Here is a 12,500-nt window from a genome sequence, read left to right as displayed (position 1 = left end):
AAACATCCGGTATGAATATAATTAACAGAAACAAGCAATCATACACACACACACACACACACACACCATCTGTAATTACTGTGGATGTTGAACTTGGCTTGTTAAAATATGCACATATTGTCCTGAGCTCCTCTGTGTGAGAACTGATTTAGTCGCTGCTCCATATTTTCTCCAAAATATATTCACACTCCGTCTCTGACACACACACACACACACACACACACACACACACACACACCACACACACACACACACACACACACACACACACATTATCTGTGTAATGTGCACTATTGAGTTAAATACTGAAACATGAAGAAATGATCTCTCTCTCTCTTTCTCCAGAGCAGAAAGTAATCAGATTACTTTTGGATTAACATTGGTCTAGTTAAAGTTTGGCTGTATATTTAATTTAGAAACAAGAGGGATTATATTCCAGGATTACATGTTAATCCAGCAGTTTATTGACTGAACTGGGAAAAAAACTTCCTGATGCTCCAACAGGCAACCAGCAATTTAGTTTCAAATCAATGAAGAGCAGATGAGGCTCAGTCAAACCAAACTGGTGGCAACATTTGCAGCAATTATTAGGAAAGTTCCAATTCAAACTCCTGAGTTGTACAGAAATAAACAGCGAACAGCTGGACTCCTGTGGCGGCAGCATCATGATGAGGGATCATCGACTGGTGAAACGCTGTCGAAGGAAGATGTTGCAGTTTTCAACGCTGGAATGTGACATGATGCTTTCATTTCCATATTTTATTCATTGTTTCATGATCATCTTTGGCGTATAAATGAAAACACGTCTGGTTTTTATCGCCTTCATGTTTCTGGGAGAAATGCATCATGGGATGCGATAGACAGTAGGCTCCGCCCCCGGATCCATTTGAACACCAAACCCAAACCCTGAGTTTCTTAAAGGAACGTCACGAGGCTGCATGAGAGGCAACGCCGCCACTGCAACCAGCCGTTGTCTTCTCCACCGCTGGACCCGTTGCCAAACCTGCAGGTTGACGTCTCAGTGGATGTTGCGAGTTGCTCAGCAGCCGTTGCTCAGCAGCCGTTGCTCGTTGCTCGCTCAACCATGAAGCCTCCGATCTAAAGGACACGCCACAAGTTTTCATACATGGACACAAAGTCAACTAATCCTGTTCGGGTCGGGTCGGGTCGGTTCACAGAATTATTTCTGATTTTTATCTTCCAGAAATTTGACAGAGATCATTTTGACATTTTCTGCTGATCCAGATGAATCGGTGGAACCGGGTCAAAGGTTCTGGGTTTACTTCTCACTGTAGATTGCTGCGGTTCTGACCCAGTGCTCCTCCTGGAACAGCAGGAACCGAGTCAACTAGTTGCTCCAGGCATCAGGTTGGCAACCGATTTCCCTTCATCCACTTTGTAGCAAAACTGGAGGTTCTGGAAGCGCTTTGGTCCCTCATGCAGCGACACTCCACACCATGATGCAGCCACCACCGTGCTTCACTTGTGGACAGATGTTCATCTGTGGGACACCAAACCCAAACTGGACATCTGATGATGATGGAGGCGTCTTCATCACCTGGAGGACAAAGGTCAGCCTGAATTTATATAAACTGTTTTTTTCCCATGAAGTGTATGTAAATATCTGGCCCTGCTGAAAGTGAGGATGAACTGGCCATAGCTGTGAACTTTGACCCCCTGCTGACCTGGCGCTCGGTTGGCGCCGTCACTAGGCTCTGTAATCAGATTACTCTCCCTTGTAATGTGACTTTGCCCTTCTGGGTCAGAACTTGAAATCAAACAGGCATCGCCGTCCCCATGCTGCATTCAGGGCCTGCGGGAAATCTCAGCTGCCTTTCATACGTGTCAGGCGCTTGACCCAGTTCTGTCGGTGTTGCGTTGAGGTTTCAGTAAATCAGAACCTTCCGCGTCTGCAGGTGTTTTTCTGTTTTTTCAGCTTTGTCTTGAAGCGATCAGGGATTTTTTCCGGTTTGGTGAAGTTTAAATATTTCTCTTGTGGGTGGAGGATGGATGGAGGCCGGGCGCTGCAGCTGCAGCTGCAGGCTGGCGTCGCTCCACCGTTTGAGCTGAAATGCATCATTTATTCTGTGCAACGTCCTGCAGCTGATCTCAGCAGAGGCTGCAGCTTTTCTCGCTGATCAGATCAGATCAGATCAGATCAGGTGACGGCGTTACGAAAAACTCTGGGAATAAATTGATTCAACAGGACAGAAACAAAAGATGATGGAAAATATTCTCCAGTTGTTCTTTGGCGGCTTGCGTTCATAAAGTCCAGCTCACCTGCTGCTCCGGTTCCTCGTCTCCATTTATTTTCATGAGTCCTGATCCGTCGGAGCGTCGCTGCAAACATTCATCCGTGTTCTGACACACTTAACCCCAGGGAGCTGGGCCTCCAGAGGTCACCAGGTGGAAGGCGGGGTAAAACCTAAACGATGATTTCCTGCTCCCACATCCTTTACCAATACTCTGAACTACACATAGTTCATCCAGTCCTTCCTTCCCACTGCTTCCAACTGACCTGATAACAAGCACTTTTGTGGCCTTTCAAGGCTCGTTCTTTGCTTTCCTGTCGTGTGGACGGATGAAACTGGATACAAAAGTATTATTATGGTATTTTAAATTGCATTTTGCGCAACAGTTCTTATAGCAGATGTTTGTACAGTTTAGACTTTCCATTTGTTGTGAAGGATGTTCAGATGTTTGTAAATATACAAATCATGGCAAGTAAAACATGCGATGAAGGAAAGTCTGATCTGACGAACCGCAGCGTTTCAACAGCAGCACTGAGAAAAACTCCTCCTTCAGCTTGACAAGTTTTCCAGGTCGTGTTTCCGTGTTAATTAGGAGGAAGAGGAAAAACACGCCTGATCCCAGGTTTCCACCTGACCCGAGAAGCCCTGAACGCACCGTCACCTGCTGCAGGTGTTAATGACCTCTAACCCCACAGGACAGGGGTCAGCTGGGATGAAGCTTGTTCTGCTCAGTGACATGTCAGGATGACACACACACACACACACACACACACACACACACACACACACACACACACACACACACACACACACACACTTTATAACATTAGACTTTCAGATTTCTATCAAATAAACCAGAAATATCAGTGAAAAAAATTCATTTTGTCTCTTTTGTTTCTTGTCTGAAAACAAAAAATTTGACCTCATCTTCCAACTTGTTTTATCTGTAAAATGTCTTCAGTTGGAACCGGACCGGACCGGACCGGACCGGACCGGACCGGTCTGAGCCAATGTTCTTCTTTTCCACCTTTCACAGATCTCAGCGCTTCAGGAGGATCTTTCAAAGTCTCACCTGCAGCTTTCAGGATCTTTCTGGTTTGAACTGAAATCTTTCAACTTGATTCAGTTTGCAGAAATTATCGAGGCGTTCAAGGACAGTTTTAAGGTCTGGAAAGCAGACAACATTCTGTTAGGAGGATACATGTTTTTGAACACAAACAGATTCATTTAGTTCTTTCTAAAACAAATTCTAACTTCAGAGAAAATTACAAATATATCCAATCTGTTTTTTGAAAATTTTTACTTGGAAAATGAGACTTGAATGAAATGTTTAAATATGTTCAGTTTTAGTTCAGAAGATGAGAAAATATATCTCAGCAAAATGAGAACAGATTCAGTTTCACTCTGAGCGTCGCTTCGATCTGCGAAACATGGAGGAATGATTTTCATAAAACATAATGAGCAAATGTTGATAAAATATCCAGAGATTTTAAAGCCTTTCAGACACCTTCATCATCATCATCATCATCAGCATTAATGCAGCATTTAAAAACTTCTTTGGATTTTTATGGAACTGATTCAGATTATTTTGTGACTTTGTGTTTTTTTTTTTCATTCATTCATCAAAGCAATATTTTTTTGGGATGGAAAAAAAGTCGGTTATTAATCAGTCAGAAGTAAAAATGTTATGAAGAGAAAAAATTATTCAGGTTTAATGTTTCAATAAATCCATTTCTTTTGTTGTTATTTTATCATCTGGTTTTTGATCATTTTATTAATTCCTGTCAGATTTTATTTCACTCCATTTTCTAATTGCAGATTAAATCTGTAAAGGTGAAATAATCCATATTCTATGCCGGACGGAATCAATTTTCTGCAAATGTCACTAATTATTGACATTTTGATATGAAATATGATCAAATGTTATACAAAAGAACTTGGACAGAATCCCGTCACACATCGTCAACTTTCATTTCCAACAAATAGTTTTTCATTTGATTTACAGCCGAACCGAATCCATATGGACCGGAACCTCCAGTCAAAGTCCGCCTCATATTTCGGATTCATCCGAACTGACTCGTCACCTGGACCGGAACCAGGCGGGTTCTGTTCTCTTTCGGAAACAACGTCCAGAACTTCAAACGTTTCTGCAGATTTTATGTTTGCTTTCATTTCTGCGAATCAAATTTCATCGCTTCCTGTTGAATTTTCCTCATTTTTCAACTATTTTGATTTATTTCTGATTTCATCTGATTTTCCTACATTTTATAAACTGATGAATTCCAGATTCACTGGTTCGGAAACCCGGATTGTGGGCTCGTTTGGACCCGTCCCTGTCGGGTCGGAACCAGTTTTCCCAGTTTGTTCCTTCGGACTAAACTGGAATTATTGGACTTTTTCCCGTCATGTTCTGGTTTCATTCATGAAGCTGAAAAAAAACCTTTCGATTGAATTCACTTGATATTTCCGACTTTTATTGCAGAAAGTGACTTTATCAATTATTTGAATTGTGCCTGGAAAATAAAAGACAGAAAATGATTGAAAATAATTTAAAGCGCTGAAGGAAAAGAGTGAATGTTGCTTTTTATAATCAGCTTTAAATAAAAACTCAAAGCTGAGATTTGAGTGGAAACATGACATTTCTGCTCGATTAAAATCTATAAATATTTCGATCTGGATCAATTTTCAGGTCAAACCTCGAAGAGAAAAAGTTGAATTTAGGCCGCAGATTTTGGTTTTTGTTCTTAGACTTAATGTATGATTGAAAAAAGATCATAATCTTCAAATAATTATCATTTGAAATTTTCCTTTCTCCGCTAAATAAAAATAAATGTATCCTTTATTTTATTTCAGTTGAATGTTTCATAAATAAAACTTTTGCATTTTCCTTTAAACTGTAAATAGTTTTTATGTCATAAATGTTGGTGAGATTCGCGGATAATTGATCGATGAAATATAGAATCTGATCAGGTTTCAGCAAATCGTTCAAGTTGAAACTAAAACTAAAAGCGGAAACGCGACACTTGAGAAGTTTCAGCTCCACTTATTTCCAGCTGCTGCATCGGAAATCCTCATGTTCTGTTCGGAGACCTGCAGCCGAACCGCGTCTCGTCTCACTGCCTGCTTTGTGCATTAAGCGGAACCGGAACCTCCGGGATGTTTTACCTCTGGGCCGCAGTGTTGGCGTCCAGAATCCCTGCGCCCTGCATCCAGGAGCGGACCGGGGTCATGCCGGTGGGGAGCGGCTCCTCCTTCATGGTCAGGGCCCCCCGGGGGAGGCTGTCCTGGATGGAGAACATCAGATTGTCCTTCTGGGAGCCTCGTCTTCACCAGGAACAAGACAGAAGATGAAGAATAATCCTCCCTGTACAGCCGCTCAAAGAAGCCAGAGGACCACCTGGATTAAGGTGGAGAAGAGAGGAGTGATGAAGAGGAGGAGGAAGAGGAGGGGGGCGGGGGGTCCTGATCCAGAGAAGAGCCGCGGATTCCTCTGGGCTTCAGCGGGTTTAGATCCCAGCCGCGGGTCGGAGCATCTCGGAGGATCCGGGCGGAGAGTCCGGGGATCCGGATCAGAGACAGGCGAGATCCGCGGACCGAGTGGGAAAGAAAAGTGGGATGAAAAAACAGGCAGCGCTTCAAAAAGGGGCTAAAATGAAATGATTAGCAAACAAGAAGGAGGGACGGCCGAGGAAGGCTGCTGCTCCCGGGGGAGCAGGGGGATTGGGCAGCCAGAGATCTGCCCTCCCTCCCCGGCTCTTTATGGCTCCTCCGTCCCGGCGGAGAGCTCCTTCTCTCGGGCTCCACCGCTCCAAAGGTCCCGCGGGACCCGCGTGGAGCGGGAGGGGGCGGGGCGTGACCATACAAGGACCGCTCATCTGAATACGAGGCTCACTTCCGGCGTCTGATTGGCTGCATGACTAATTGCGTCACTGTCCGCGCGCTGAAGAAACAAAGTTAACAGGTCAGATAGATGACACGTGACCGCTGACGGTTACCTAGGAAACGAGAAGCTCAACATCCATTAACAGCTGATTTACTCTGCAGCAGGTCCGGTCCGGTCCAGACCCGGGCTCCGGTCCGGTCCAGACCCGGGCTCCGGTCCGGTCCAGACCCGGGCTCCGGTCCGGTCCAGACCCGGGATCCGGTCCGGTCCAGACCCGGGATCCGGTCCGGTCCAGACCCGGGCTCCGGTCCGGTCCAGACCCGGGATCCGGTCCGGTCCAGACCCGGGATCCGGTCCGGTCCAGACCCGGGATCCGGTCCGGTCCAGACCCGGGATCCGGTCCGGTCCAGACCCGGGCTCCGGTCCGGTCCAGACCCGGGTCCCGGTCCGGTCCAGACCCGGGTCCCGGTCCGGTCCAGACCCGGGTCCCGGTCCGGTCCAGACCCGGGCTCCGGTCCGGTCCAGACCCGGGCTCCGGTCCGGTCCAGACCCGGAACCCGGTCCGGTCCAGACCCGGGATCCGGTCCGGTCCAGACCCGGGTCCCGGTCCGGTCCAGACCCGGGTCCCGGTCCGGTCCAGACCCGGGTCCCGGTCCGGTCCAGACTGACTGGTTCGGCTCCAATCTGCGGTTTTTGCGTCCATTTATATATGAAACCCGCAAACTTATGGCGCACACCGCAGGACGCTAATAAGATGCGTTTCAGTGCCAGAGATTTATTTCACATCAAATTAAAACGGAACCGAGTCCAAGAAAAACAAAATCCATTTCATCACCAACATTCTGGAAGTTGTTTGATCGCCGCTTTTTACGTTTGGATGATGAAGATGCTGAGATTCTTTTCTTTTTTCAGAAATCCACTAATTAAGCAGAAACTCCAGAGCAGCACTGATTAAATATTTATTCTCCTTTAGCCCAGAGAATTCCTCCTGGGAAACACAAACGTCTGGAAATCCTGGAAAATCTTCAGTATGGAGAGAGAAAGTCTGCAAACATGGAGATGAAGACGAAGAACAACAACCATCGATCATGGATCAGATATCAGTTCAATCACTGCAGATATTTACAGCAAAGCTGCTTTTACTCCTCATCTTCATCCTCCTCCTCATCTTCATCCTCATCGTCCTTCTGTTTGACCCTTTAACATTTAGAAAATCATAAAAACGTTTCAACAATAAATAAAGTGACTTAAAGCCAAAATATCGTTGAAACCAAAGTGAACCTGCTCAGATCCAACTTATTTCATTCCTTTCAAACTGTCATAAATCCTGGATGAAGACCCAGCAGCTTCAGAACCAACAACGACCGAACCGAACCACTTTCAGCTTCAACTAAACCAGTCTGTAAATAAAACTTTATATTTATGATTTTTGAACGACTGTGCAGAGGAAACAAAGCTGTTGATTTATGAAAGCATCAGTTACAGGGAATTCCTGAAATGATGCAAGAACTTTCCAGGAATTGATCATTAATTAGATTTCGTTGGGAATGATGTTCAGGAATATTTGGTCTGTAAATCACTTCAATAACTTGTTGAAAAACTGATTTCCTATAAAGTTTCTTTAGCTGTCCTTCCATGCACACCCTCTTTACCTTTGACCTCCTCAAACTGCTTCTGATTGGCTTCAATCAAGCAGCAGCTTCAAGTCTCCATCCAGTTTTTACAAACATCTGAATACATTCATCATTTCAATTCATTCACGGTCGTCTCCCATTATCTGACGGAACTAAACATTTTTGGAAAATCTTTTCTAACCAGCGACGCTAAAAAACTTTCTGCAGAGCAGCAGCGCCTCTTAGTGGACACAAGGAAGAACTGCTTCTCAAGAAACTGGCTGCTTTCTGATGATGGTTTTTAGTACTTTGGCATTTTCATTATAAGATTTCGTCAAAGTGGACGAAAAATACTGGAGGAAAAATTCAGTTATGATAGAAAACAAATTAACTAACCAGGAATATGAAAACAGCTCAGAAAATCCTGAATGTATTTACAGCAAAAGCAAACAGACTGTTAAAAGTCATACTCTCAATTAGTTATCATAACGTTTTCCTATAAGTTACTTCCAATTAACATAATGAGTTATGAAAGTTCAACTTAATTTCATGAGTTATTTGCATTTCAACTCGATGATGTGAGTCAGTTCAGTGAAACATAAAATTCCTAACTTTCAAATGGTAACCGGATCTTATAAAAACTGATCACCACTGGCAAAATTAATGCAATATACAAATAGTGCCAGAAGTTCGTTCTTTATCTGATAAAGTACTAAATATGATGTAAGAGGAGAACCAGCTGAACAGATTAAAGACGTCAAAAGCAAAGTCGTGGAAGTTGCCCTGCAGCCCTATTTCCACCCTCCCATAGGCGAGGCTCCGCCCCCTTATCTCTGGGTCGGTCCATAAACAAATTTGTTGAAAATGTTTTTCTTTTTTTATGTTTTTCTGTGAACTAATTCATTTAGATTATCAGATTTTTTTGTTGCTGTGCTTTCTTTATTGGCTGACTGTTTGGACAGATGATCTCATGTCCATCACTGTCTTAGAGACATTATGTCCTGATGTCTTGGTTAATGTCTCAGGGTTGCTCCCATGTCTTTTCTCTGAAACATTTAAGTTGTTCAACAATCTGATCATCTCTGCTCTTCCGTTAGTTCCCATTTTAGCCCTGACCTTTCACCTCCAACACATCATCAGTGATCTTTAATAGCAGTTCAATGTCCAAATCACATTCATAACCTTTTTAGTTTCTTTGAAACATTCATTTATAATTTTATGACACCATAACTTTTTACTCTTATAATATGAGTTATTACAAACGTTCTGGAAAGAAACCAAGAATAATCTATTATTGTAATTATTTGATACCAACGTTACAGATACTTATTTTACTTGTAAGTTTTCCCACAAGTGTAAATGTAAGAATTGTTATAAGTAAACCAATATTAATATAAGTATTTTACTTTGAATCTTACCTAATTACTCAAAATGTTTAGATTTCATCCTTTAAAACTTTTATGGTTTTAAATAAGGAATAGTCTCAGCTATTTTTATAAATCTGTAAGCTGGAAACTTACTTCCTCTTTTTTCCTGCTCTTCCTTTCTCATGTCTCTCTGACTATGATTTCTTATGATTAGATCGAAAAAATAAGTAGAATTAAAGCAAAGTTTGCAGGAGACAAAAACAACACACACAACCGATTTATTTCATTCCAGTCTGGGTCTACTGTTGGGTCTAGATGTCACTTGAGTGATTAATTTTAAAGGTAACTTTATTTATTGTTATTGTTAAGTAAAAGTTCCAGCATGGGGAAGTGGGACGATCTCGGATTTTCTTGACACCACACAGGATGCTACAACCTCCGGGATCAATGTGCATGTGAAAATGTACATCCCTCTTCCCGTCCATCCATCCGTCCGTCCGTCCGTCCGTCCGTCCGTCCGTCCGTCCATCCATCCGTCCATATGTCCGTCCGTCCAGCTCCTCTGTTCCTTTTAGGTAATTAAAAGCGGAAAACTTGTGGAAAATATAAAACACGCAGGACTTATATTTGTCACAGCTCCATCGGCCAAACGGTCTGGGAGGAGATTTGTTTCTAGCACATTTGCATTCACATGACAAATTCAACAGTTACAATAGATCTTCCAAGATCTCACAAAATACCAGAAATCTCTATCATAATAGTTACAAGACCTTTTTATAGGACTTCATTTCTGTTGGTGTATATTTGGCTATTTCAACCAATGGCACTCTTCTATTTGTATATGTATTTTTATCTTTTCTCATTTTGTAGTGAATTCTATGAAGATTTTCTGTAATTAATCCACAACTGCTCCTTTACCAACAGTCTACTGAACTACTTTTGGAGTTGTTGTTTCCTTATCTATGTAAACTTTAAATTTAGACTTTTTGGTTCCCGATTACCTTTACTTAAGTCTCCAATCATCATTTCCAAGCTAAAGTAACCTGGAATAATAAATTTCCCATTTTTTGACTGCAACTGCAAGACAACATATTTATTCTCCTAGATTCCCAGTAGAGGAGTTTTGCTCCCTTTTCCACTGTTTTTAATGGACCCAGATCCACAGTAGGCCCTGTGATAGAAACAGCTGTTTAGTGATGGGCCATGATCAGCCAGATTTTATTTTTATTTGTTTTTGATCTCTTTATTTTAAATAAATCACAGCTCAGCTTTAAAATCTCATCTCTGAGCCTCTGTTGAATGAAGTAGTTTTATAATGCTGCTTTGAAGGCAGAAATTTGGTTTTAAAAGTCTGATCTTTTAACCATGTTTTATTTTATTTTATTTATCTTTAAACTCTGTTTTTAAGACAGAAATCACAGCTGAGCTTCAAAGCTCATCTCTGAGCTTCTGCTATGTGCCAGAAATGTGTTTTAATGACGTTCTGAACGTCATAAATTCACTTGAAAATGTCTGTCTGGATTTCCCAGAATGCATTGTTTGGTGGTGCTTCATATTTTAGCTTCTATTTTCTCTGTTTTTACTGCAATATCTAACAAACCTTATAAATTATCAAAAGAATGAGCTTTCATCTCAAACTATATTGCTTATAATGACTTGGAAACGTATAAAATTAGAACCATGACTCATAATGAGGTGTGCATTGTTGAACTGTTTGCCTGCTGCAAGCTTGGTTACAATAGACTCCCCTGCTGGCAGGTTTGGGTAAGTCTCCTTCTCTTTGTAAATGTGGTTAAGTATTCATCTTGGACCACATATACAGAGCATTCTAGAGGTCTTGCGGTGTATGATGGCACTAGAATTGCTCTTTACTCTCATTGCAGGGCTGATGGTTTGAATCTCAGCAGGTGTCTGGAGATCTGGAAGGCTGCAGTTTGCTGTATCTGGTCCAGGTTCTTCTTCCTTGGGAGGATGATTGGGTAGCAACACCTTACTGTTGCTGCTTTTGCTCATCCTTCTTGGTCTCTGTAACAACCTGTTGGAGATCTACTGGTGAGCAATTCACTCTGCACTGAGAAGTTAAGGTGAGTAAATGAAGTTACAGGCTGCCAGGATTTGATGCACACCAGACCAGTAGAGAATCAATGGAGAACTCTTCTGCTTCCTGGGCATGCTGGTTCCACCTTGCGGTGTTAACGGACAGTGTGTTTTTGAAACCAGGGGCGCGGTACGTATCAGCCTTCCCAGGTTCCGCCTATAGGAACAGCACGTGGGAAAGGTGACTCCAGGACTCAGGAGTCTTAAATGCAGTCCAGTCTTCTATGAGGAATAGCCTCACACACAGCAACATGGACTCCAGCTGGTATTCTCTATTCAGTCCTACAGCTTAGAAATGCATAAAGGAATTTTAATTTTAGAAAATCTTCATCTTAAAGTCTATAGGGTTAACTTCCTATGATCTGAGGTCTAACATTGCATGTAATATTATTGCAGGGGTGATTGGAGATTGCAGATCCCAATCAGCCCAAATAAAATTCTTTAGACATGATGTAGTTGAGAAAAATTTACATATCAGGAGATTCATTTTAAATGTCAGACAACAGTTTCACAATTCATTAATGAAATCTAAAACTCTTTAGTTTCCGTTCAGATTAGAATTATTTCTGAGCTCCAAAACAAAATGATACACAGTATAGATGTAACTCTTTCAGCAATGTGGCCTATTCAAAGTACTGCTAACAGGTAGGCTAAGGTCTATCTCCCTAACGGGTAACATATCTCGAAGCCAATTTCATTGCTGCTGTTCTAAACAGTTAATTTCAAACTCTGAATATATTATGACATTTAATTTTATTCACTCCAAACCTACTTAAAATGTTTTGGATGGTTTGGTTTCCCATAACTTTCCACTGATGGGATAATGTTTATAGTTATGTGTAAACAGCCTTGTAACAATTGTAATCTGCCTGTTACAGAAAATGCACCCTAACCCTTGGTGATGCCCTTTAACTGTGCATTGGATTGTTGAAATTTTCCACCTTTTACATATGGGCATCTGGCCTTCAATGGACACTTTTTCTGTTGGAGTAAAATGTCAGGGTCCAATTTTCACTCTGAAAAGTCAGTTATCAAGCTCAGCCAACACATTTTTAGCTGCTTCCATGTAAAAACAGCATGATGCTCTTTATGTGCCACATAGATCTTTGTGGAACATTTTGCCAACTATTGGATAATAGTTGGCAAAACCCTAATCCTAAATCTCTAACTGGCACCTTCAATGTGCATTTTTTGGCCACTATTTAACCCCAGTGTTTCCATCTCTTTAAAGAGTAGTGCTCTGGAAAAACTTAGTAAAAATATTTGAAGATTTTTAAATAAAATTCTA

At 42.0% G+C, this 12,500-nt stretch overlaps 1 pseudogene; it reads right to left on the bottom strand.

Moving 5' to 3' along the window:
- The window catches only part of LOC129356635 (transcription factor COE3-like), a 99,707-nt pseudogene extending 93,672 nt beyond the window's left edge, over positions 1-6,035 (bottom strand).
- Positions 6,036-12,500: the final 6,465 nt, after the last annotated feature.

This window comes from Poeciliopsis prolifica, unplaced genomic scaffold, assembly GCF_027474105.1.
Source record: "Poeciliopsis prolifica strain line A6 unplaced genomic scaffold, Auburn_PproV2 SCAFFOLD182, whole genome shotgun sequence".
NCBI lineage: Eukaryota > Metazoa > Chordata > Actinopteri > Cyprinodontiformes > Poeciliidae > Poeciliopsis > Poeciliopsis prolifica.
This window is presented reverse-complemented; position numbering and strand designations above follow the sequence as displayed.